This window comes from Loxodonta africana, chromosome 19, assembly GCF_030014295.1.
Source record: "Loxodonta africana isolate mLoxAfr1 chromosome 19, mLoxAfr1.hap2, whole genome shotgun sequence".
Classification (NCBI taxonomy): domain Eukaryota; kingdom Metazoa; phylum Chordata; class Mammalia; order Proboscidea; family Elephantidae; genus Loxodonta; species Loxodonta africana.
Window position 1 is genome coordinate 13,584,263 of NC_087360.1, and position 9,519 is coordinate 13,593,781.

Here is a 9,519-nt window from a genome sequence, read left to right on the forward strand (position 1 = left end):
AGGTGCAATCCATACTGAAGGCTGTAGTCTTTGATCTTCATTACTAAGTGCTTCAAGTCCTCTTCACTTTCAGGAAGCAAGGTTGTGTCATCTGCATAACGCAGGTTGTTAGCGAGTCTTCCTCCAGTCCTGATGCCCCGTTCTTCATATAGTCCAGCTTCTCGGATTATTTGCTCAGCATACAGATTGAATAGGTATGGTGAAAGAATACAACCCTGACGCACACCTTTCCTGACTTTAAACCAATCACTATCCCCTTGTTCTCTCTGAACAACTGTCTCTTGATCTATGTAAAGGTTCCTCACGAGCACAATTAAGTGTTCTGGAATTCCCGTTCTTTGCAATGTTATCCATAGTTTGTTATGATCCACACAGTCGAATGCCTTTGCATAGTCAATAAAACAAAGTTGGAAGCAAAGAAGGATTGGTAGTTGGAAAATATGGCCTTGGTGATAGAAACAATGCTGGAGATCAAATGATAGAATTTTGCAAGACCGATGACTTCTTTGTTGCAGATACCTTCTTTCACCAACATAAAGACCTCGCCAGATGGAACACACAGGAATCAAATTGACTACATCTGTGGAGAGAGACGATGGAAAAGCTCAATATCATCAGTCAGAACAAGGCCAGGGGCCGACTGTGGAACAGACTATCAATTGCTCATATGTAAGTTCAAGCTGAAACTGAAGAAAATCAGAGCAAGTTCACGAGAGCCAAAATATGACCTTGAGTGTATCCCACCTGAATTTAGAGACCATCTGAAGAATAGATTTGATGCATTGAATACTAGTGACTGAGGATCAGATGAGTTGTGGAATGACGTCAAGGACATCATACTTGAAGAAAACAAGAAGTCATTGAAAAGACAGGAAAGAAAGAAAAGACCAAGATGGATGTCAGAAGAGAGTCTGAAACTTGCTCTTGAGCATCAAGCAGCTAAAGCAAAAGGAAGAATTGATGAAGTGAGAGAACTGAACAGAAGATTTCAAAGGGCATCTGGAGAAGACAAAGTAAAGTATTATAATGACACATGCAAAGAGCTGAAAGAACTGAAGAAAAAATTCAAGCCTCGAGTTGTAATAGTGAATCATTGTGTGGGGAAAGTATTAAACAATGCCGGAAACATCAAAAGAAGATGGAAGGAATATACAGAGTCGTTATACCAAAAAGAAATAGTTGATGTTCAACCATTTCAAGAGGTGGCATATGATCAGGAACCAATGGTACTAAAGGAAGAAGTCCAGGCTGCTCTGAAGGCATTGGCGAAAAACAAGGCTCCAGGAATTGATGGAATATCAATTGAGATGTTTCAGCAAACAGATGCAGCTCTGGAGGTGCTCACTCATCTATGCCAAGAAATATGGAAGACAGCTTCCTGGCCAACTGACTGGAAGAGATCCATATTTATGGCTATTCCCAAGAAAGGTGATCCATCCGACTGTGGAAATTATAGAACAATATCATTAATATCACACACTAGCAAAATTTTGCTGAAGATCATTCAAAACTGGCTGCAGCAGTATATCGACAGGGAACTGCCAAAAATTCAGGCCGGTTTCAGAAGAGGACGTGGAACCAGGGATATCACTGCTGATGTCAGATGGATCCTGGCTGAAAGCAGAGAGTACCAGAAGGTTTTTTTTGAGTGAGACTAGAAAACCCATAATGACAATGTGATAAGTACCATCTTACGAGCATGATGAAGGACATTAACCAAGACCTGGGGGTTAGGAAGGCTTCCTGGAGGGTGTGACATCCAAGATGAGACCTGAGGATGCATGGAGGGCAGAGCATCCCGGGAAGAAGGAACAGATGTGCAAAGGCCTGGAGGCCTGAACCAGATAGGGAAACTGATTTTGTTTAGCAAAAGCATCTTCTTAACCACAGCTAGGTACTTCCCTCTCAAATCCCTTTGTTTGATGAAGAGAGCAGGAAGCATTTTGCTAGCACTTAAACTGTCCCTGACACTTCCAAATGCTAGGAGCTCCTTCAGCTTTAATCCATAGAATTAGCTTCTGGCCCCACCAGCGCCATCCCCTGAATTGCTGGAGAGCAGAGGTCAATGCATTAAGCAGGGCAGATTAATACCCGGCCGTAAATCCCAGAAGCAGCATTTGAGCAGCAGTCATATTTCACACGGGATTGCTCCGGCCATTGATCGGGCCATCTTTGGGAGGGTGCCCGTGTGCGTCTCAGACCGTGTTTACGAGCCTTGCCGAGCCCTCCTGGGCAGCACCCCCCACACACTGTCCTTTGATCAGAGAAATCCAATACCTGAGGTCTGGGCTTTATGGACAAGCAAGTCTAGATTAAGGGAATTAACCACAGTGGATCACAACTAATAAAATGGTGCCTGGGCCCCACCACAGCGTGGCCCTGGGGGACAGGTAGGGAGCGGAGAGCAGCACATGCCTGCCCAGCATACCACCCAGGCCTGCGCTCGACAGGGAAGCTGACTTTGTTTTTCAGTTTAAACTCCCTTGTACATTTCTTTTTTCCTGGTCTCCCTTATATGTGCCAACATAGATTTGGCATTTCCTAGAGAAGCAGAGACTCCCAGATGACCCATTTATTCATTTATTTCTGCTTTCAGTCATTCACTCATCAAATATTTATGATGAATGGATGTGTTAGGCACCATGGATACAGCAGTGAGTAAAACAGACCCAGCCTCTGCCTCCCAGGGAGACAGACAAGGATGAGGCAATTGTATTGTGGTTCAGGAGTTCTGGAATAAAGATTACTCAGGGCTACCTGGAGGACAGAGGAGAGGCACCTATCGTGGAAATATCAGGGAAGGCGTCTAAGAGGAGGAGATGAAGTTTATGCCTAACCCTGGAAGATGAATCAGTTGGCTGGGCAGAGAATGGTGGGGAACAATGACACAGGCAAAGGGAACAATCAGTGATAAGGCCCAGAGGCCTCCAGAGAGAAAATGGTGCTTTTGAGGAGAGGAGAGAAACTCAGACCGGTAGGGGTGGAGAAAGAGAGAGGGAGCCTAGAGAGATGACGCTGGATGGGAAAACGGGTGGGAAAGGGCCCTGCAAGTCAGGGTTAATGAGTTTGGGTTTATCCTGTGGGCAAATGGGGCATCCAGGGGGGTAAGCCAGATAATCAGGAGGTTATTCTAGCAGCAGGGTGTTTTCTTAATTGGAGTGAAGCTAAGTATGCTTGAAGGTGCCAATGTTGTTTGCCATCCTGTCTATTCTGACTCATAGTGACCCTATATGATAGAGTAGAACTGCTGTATAGGGTTTTCTAGACTGTAATCTTTACCGGAGCAGATCACCAGGTGTTCCTCCCTCAGACCTGCTGGGTGGGTTTGTACCACTGACTTTTCAGCTAGCAGCCGAGTGCTTAACCATTGTGTATCTAGGGCTTTAGGGTAGAGTAAATAACCACTGTATTATTTTTCCTGTTAAGGGCCTGAGTTTGTTCTGACTCTTGGCAACCCCACGCACAAGAGAACAAAACATCACCCATTCCCATTCCTGTGCCATCTTCTTCATGATCATTGTAGTACTTGAGTCTATTGTGGCCGCTATGTATTTTGAATGCCTTCCAATCTGGTGGGCTCATTTTCCAGCCCTATATTGGACAACATTCTGTTGTGATCCATAGTGTTCTCATTGGCTAATATTTGGAAGTAGATCTCCAGCCCTTTCTTCCTAGTCTGTCTTAGTCTGGAAGCTCCACTGAAACCTGTCCACCATCGGTGACCCTGCTGATATTTGAAATACCAGTGGTATAGCTTCCAGCATTGTAGTAACGCTCAAGCCACCACATTACAACAAACTGACATTCCATTTGTCAAGCAGACTATCCACGGTCCAGATTTTGCTACTGCATCCCTATGGTGCCATTTAACATGTTTCTCCCTCATCTGTATTCTCTATAAATTGGCAGTTACATGTTCCCCTTTCCCTTGTACTTCCTGTAAATTGGCAGTTATATCTAGAGATTTAATCTATTCTGGTTCAGTTTATTTAAGTTTTATCGTGCTTTAGGTGAAGGCTTACAGTGCAGATTCGTTTCTCATTCAAAAATTTATACACAAATTGTTTTTTGACATTGGTTGCAATCCCCGCAACGCGTCAGAACTTCCCCCATTTCCTTCACACCCCAGGTTCCCTGTGTCGGCTCATTCAGTTTTCCTGTCCCTTCCTGCCTTTTCACCTTTGCTTTTGGGCAGGAGTTGCCCATGTGGTCTCGTATACTTTACTGAACTGAGAAGAATGTTCCTCACATGTATTGCTATTTGTCTTGTAGGTCTGTCTGATCTTCGGCCAAAAGATAGACTTTGGGAATAGCTTCAGTTCTGAGTTAGCAGGGTGTTCAGGGGCCATAGTCTCAGGGCTTCCTCTAGTCTCTGTCAGACCAGTAAGTCTAATCTTTTTTATTTTTTTAATTTGAATTTTGTTCTACATTTTTCTCCCACCCTCTCTAGGACCCTCTGTTGCGATCCCTTCAGAGTGGTAGATGGTGGTAGCTGGGCACCAGTAGTTTATTTTTGGCAAGACTTCACCATAGGTGGTGATGTGTGTGTACAAGTTTTAAAGAATGGTTTTATTTCTCAGAATGAGGCACACTTAAATGGACCAAGACTTCACGTTTGCTAATAACCAGCGTGTCAAAAAATGGGCTGGAAGAAATTTCAGAAAGATGATACCAATAAGTCAGAGACACACATCTTTTATTCTTCATGCAGACAAAAGTAAACCTTTTTGTTCTCACTTTTAGGCAAAAAAAGAAGATTTTCAAACATTTTTTGTATGGTTAGTTGGTGGTGTTAATTGCTATTGAGTCTGTTTTGCTTCATGGTGATCCCATGTGTCGCAGAGCACAGCTGCCCCACAGTTTCCTTGGCTGAAACCTTTACAAAAGCAGATCACCAGGTCTTTCTCCCATGGAGCTCCTAGGCGGATTCAAACTGCCAGCCTCACATTAGTAGCCAAGTGCTTTGCCTTTGTACCACAAGGGCTCCTTGTATGGTTTAGAATAGAGAGAAAACTTCCAAAACAGGGCAAGAAATTTACATAAATGGCTTACTCAGATGAGGCATTCTAAAAGCACATTTTATCTGTAACTCAAATTTTCTAGCACCAAGGATTCCCAGACTGTCAATGAGATGCCCAAAAATATAGCCCACAGGGAGAAAGACCCCCGAGTGCTTTTCATACACAAATAGGGTAACAGTTGTGTCTAATTTCCTCACCATTTCAACCATCATCAGAAAAGCTCCAGTCTTAAAACCAAGTCAGAAAAATAACAGTTTGCCAAGGGACATGTAAGGAAGAAATCCTTCCACCCAAGACAAAGCAAGGAACAATAACTACTCAGCACAAGATATGGAGTTCTTTTCCTTTTTTCTGTTGTTGCTACAGAACAGTGGTCCAAAATGGCTACATCTCTGGGTTTTCAAATGTCAGAAGAGAAGACTCCTTACTGTAGAGAATCACCCAGAGCCCAGACATCAGATGACATAGTGCTCACCAGTGCCGTTAACACTTATTTGTGTCACAGATACACATCATATTTCACAGCAACTGGTCTAAAAGGAAGAAAAATTAGCAACTTCAGGTCACTTGAGTCTGTAGGACCTAGACTTGGCCAACCAAAACCAAAATCCATTGCCGTCGAGTTGATTGTGACTTATACCAACCCTATAGGACAAAGTAGAAGTGCCCCATTGGGTTCCCGAGGTTGTAATCTTTATAGAAGCAGACTGCCACATGTTTCTCCCATGGAGGGGCTGGTGGATTCAAACTGCTGACCTTTCAGTTAGCAGCAGAGCGCTTAACCACTGTACCACCATGGCTCCTTGACAGTATATTAAATTTAAAAAATTGCCGTGGAGTTGATTTTGACTCATAGTGACCCTGTACGATAGGTTAGGAGCCAAGCACTTAGCTGCTGCACCAACAAGGATCCTTAGGCCTGGCTAAGAGTGTAGAAAATGAATCAAGTAGGAAGGGGTAAATGTTTCTGAAAGAGCATTTAAAAAGGGGAGGAAGAGTCATTGGTAAATTGTTACAGATTAAATTGTATCCCCCCAAAATGTATGTTAGAATCCTAATTCCTGTACCTGTGGATGAAAGACCCCTGGTGCCTCAACAGGTAAAGTGCTCGGCTACTAACCGGTAGGTTGGCGGTTCGAATTCTACCAGCGGCACCACGGGTGGAAGACCTGGTGATCTGCTACCGTAAAGATTACAGCCAAGAAAACCCTGTGGAGAAGTTCTGCTCTGTCACCTGGGGATGCTGGGAGTCGGAATCAACTTAGGGGCACCCAACAGCAATAACATGCCTATGGATGTAATCCTGTTTGGAAATAGGGATTTCTTTGTTAGGTTAATTAGATCATACCCAATGTGGTGGGTTCTAAGTCTGATTACCTCTAAGTTATAAAAGGAGCAAATTAGACACAGAGACACCCACACACAGGGGGAAGACAAATGCCATGTGAGGATCATCGGCAAGACAAGGAACACCCAGGGCTATCTACAAGGAAGGAATTGACATGGCCGGGCCCCTGGTTGGGACTTGTAGCCTCCAGAACCATGAGAAAATAAATTTCTGTCTTTTAAAGCCACTCACTTGTATTCCTGTTACAGGGGCACGAGTTAACTAAGATAGTGATAAAAGGTGAATTCTGTGGGTGAAAGCAATATAATTTAAAACACACTGTGGGTTTTTTCCACACTCATGAACTAAAGAGAGAAGGGTTGAGGGTATACTTTGCAGAGTCTAGAAGGACCCTTGGTGGCTCAACAGTTAAGCACTCAGCTGCTAATGGGAAGGTTGGCAGTTTAAACCCACTCAGTGGCTCCTCGGAGGAAAGAGCTAATGATCTCCTCCCATGAAGATTACAGCCTAGAGAGGCGGGGCCGAGACGGTGGAGTGCTCAGATGCTTCCTGTGCTGCTCTCACAACACAGACCCAAAAAACAAGTGAATCGGTTATATATGACAACCTAGGACCCCTGAACGTCAAAGGCAAAGTTGAGGAATCGGACTGAGCGGCAGGGGGAGGGAGAGACAGTTGAGAAACAGAGAGGCGTTGCCAGACCTGACCCAGTGGGAACCAGCACTCTGCACACCAAATCAGTTGTGCGCAGTGAACAAGCAGTCGTGCTCAGGACTCATTTTCCACTTCAGGGGAGACTGAGCGGCAGAGAGTCTACTTATGCTTCCAGAATCAGCAAAAAGTGGCATTCAGTCAGCAAAAGATAAGTACACGTGCCTAACCTACCATGAGGGTCAAAAAACACCCCTTTGGGAAAAACCTCTTTCCCACTTACCTGCCCTCTTCCTGCTCTGCACTGTGTCCGAGCCGGCTTCAGAGATGGCCGCATCCCCTGGGCTAGAAGTAGAACCCATCACGCGTCCTGAGCCATTCTGCTTGCCTTGGAGAGGGAGCAAATTAACAAACAGGGAAGAGATAATCTGCCAGCTCCCCTAAGCCAGGAACTGACGGGAGAAACAGCTCCTTTTCCTAGGCACAGGCATAAGGGGTCCACGGACTTCGAATGCCTTTCGCTCCTGCATAGATGTGTGTGGGCCTATTTCAACAGTGTAGGCCCTTATTAGCACGGTACCACAGGGTATATACCTGACGTCTAACTTCAGCTATGTGGTGGAGAGGTAGGTTCGTGACATTTGACACCGCTCTGCTTATTAAGCAGGGGCCTCACCTACCCACGTCACGGGCCTGAGGACTGGTAGCTCCACCCAGACCACCTTGGACCCGCCCTAGTCCTTACAGCCCACAGCATTGGGTGCCCATAGTCAAGTTGCAAAACCCACCAACCTACATGCTCTAGGGAAGAGGGACACGCTTTCCTCCCACACTCTCAGGGCAGCTGTCAGCCCCCTGCCTTGTTCAGCACATGATTGCCTACTTCAGCCAGATACCTGTGCCTACACCAATCATGTCTACTCACCTAGGACTGTAGGTGAGCACCTGCACCACACACTTGGTTACCAACTTTGCGGACACCTGAGCTGAATCCATACAAGAAAAGTAAACAGATTCCTGGGCTCACATACATAGTAACAGCTCTAACCACCTGGTGACAGGACGTTAGAGCTTCAAAGGCACCAGTAATCAAACTGGCTCACTCAAGCAGCCTATTTGGGCATATCAAAACAAAATAAGCTAGGACACAGTAAGCAAGCATAAAATCAATACAATAACTTATTGATGGCTCGGAGATAATAGTCAATGTCAAATCACATAAAGACACAGACCATGAGGGCCTCAGCAAGGTCCCAAAACAAAGAATCAAGAGATCCTCCGGATGAAGAGAGCTTCCGGGAATTACCAGAGGTAGAATTCAAAAGATTAATATACAGAACTCTTTAAGAGATCAGGAAGGAGATCAGAAAAAACACAGAACAAGCCAAAGAGTGCACAGACAAAACAATAGAGGAACTGAAGAAGATTAGAGAAGAGCATGATGACAGATTTAATAGACTGCAAGAATCCGTAGAGACAACAAACAAATCCAGAGAATTAACGACAAAATTACAGAATTGACAACTAAATATAAAGTCAAAGGAGCAGAATTGAAGCAATGGAAGTCAGAATTAGTGAAATTGAAGACAAAGAACTTGACATCAACATGTTTGAGGAAAAATCAGATAAAAGAATTAAAAAAAATTAAGAAACCCTAAGAATTATGTGGGACACTATCAAAAGGAATAACCTAGAAGTGATTGGAGTACCAGAACAGGGGGAGATAACAGAAAATAGAATTGTTGAAAATTTGTTGGCAGAAAACTTCTCTGATATCGTGAAAGATGAGAAGATACCTATCCAAGGTGTTCATCTATCCCCACACAAGGTAGATCCCAAAAGAGTCACCAAGACATAATCAAACTTGCCAAAACCAAAGAAGAACGGCTAAGGATAAATGAAAAGTCACCTGCAAAGGAGAGTCAATAAGACTAAGCTTGGACTACTCAGCAGAAACCATGCAGGCAAGGAGGCAACAGGATGACACACGTTTAAAGCCCTGAAGGAAAAAAATTGTCAGCCAAGACTTATATATCCAGCAAAACTGTCTCTCAAATATGATGGCAAAGTTAGGACATTTCCAGATAAACAGAAGTTTAGGGAATTTGCAAAAACCACACCAGAATTACTAGAAACACTAAAGGGAGTCCTCCAGTTAGAAAATCAATAACATCAGATGACAACTCAAGACTAGGACACAGGACAGAGCACCAGGTATCAACCCAGGTAGGGAAATGACAAAAATAAAGCTAAAATGCTCAAAACAGGGAGGCAAAGACATCATTATGTAAGGAGTGACAGCATTAAAACAAAAAAGAGGGACAAAAAAATGTAGTCATAGATCTCTCATACAGAGAGGAAGTCAAGATCATATAAAGAAATAAATGACTGGTTTAAACTTAGAGAAATAGGGGTAAATATTAAGGTAACCACAAAGAGAACTAACAATCCTATACATCAAAATAAATAAGAAAAAAGACTCAGCAAATACAAAATTAA